This window comes from Cariama cristata, unplaced genomic scaffold, assembly GCF_000690535.1.
Source record: "Cariama cristata isolate BGI_N322 unplaced genomic scaffold, ASM69053v1 scaffold32646, whole genome shotgun sequence".
In the NCBI taxonomy this organism is placed as follows: domain Eukaryota; kingdom Metazoa; phylum Chordata; class Aves; order Cariamiformes; family Cariamidae; genus Cariama; species Cariama cristata.
In genome coordinates, this window is record NW_009622091.1 from 245 (window position 1) to 503 (window position 259).

Sequence of the window (259 nt, forward strand, 5' to 3'; positions counted from 1 at the left end):
GCCGAGGATCCTGGTTGTGAGGAGAGGTGGAAGGGGCTTGGCCACCAGCTGGGAGCCATGAGAGCGTTGCTTATCCCGGGGTGGCAGGCAGGGATGCTGCTGACCTTAATCCTCCAAGCTGGCTTGGTGTCCTCGTGTGCCTTGAGGCAGCGCTGTGTGGTGGAGCATCCACCAGAGCTGTCAGAGATGGAGGGCAGGGAAGGTGGGTGCCGGCCATGGCTGGGCGGGGGTGAGGGACGGCCAAGACGCAGCCGGCTGG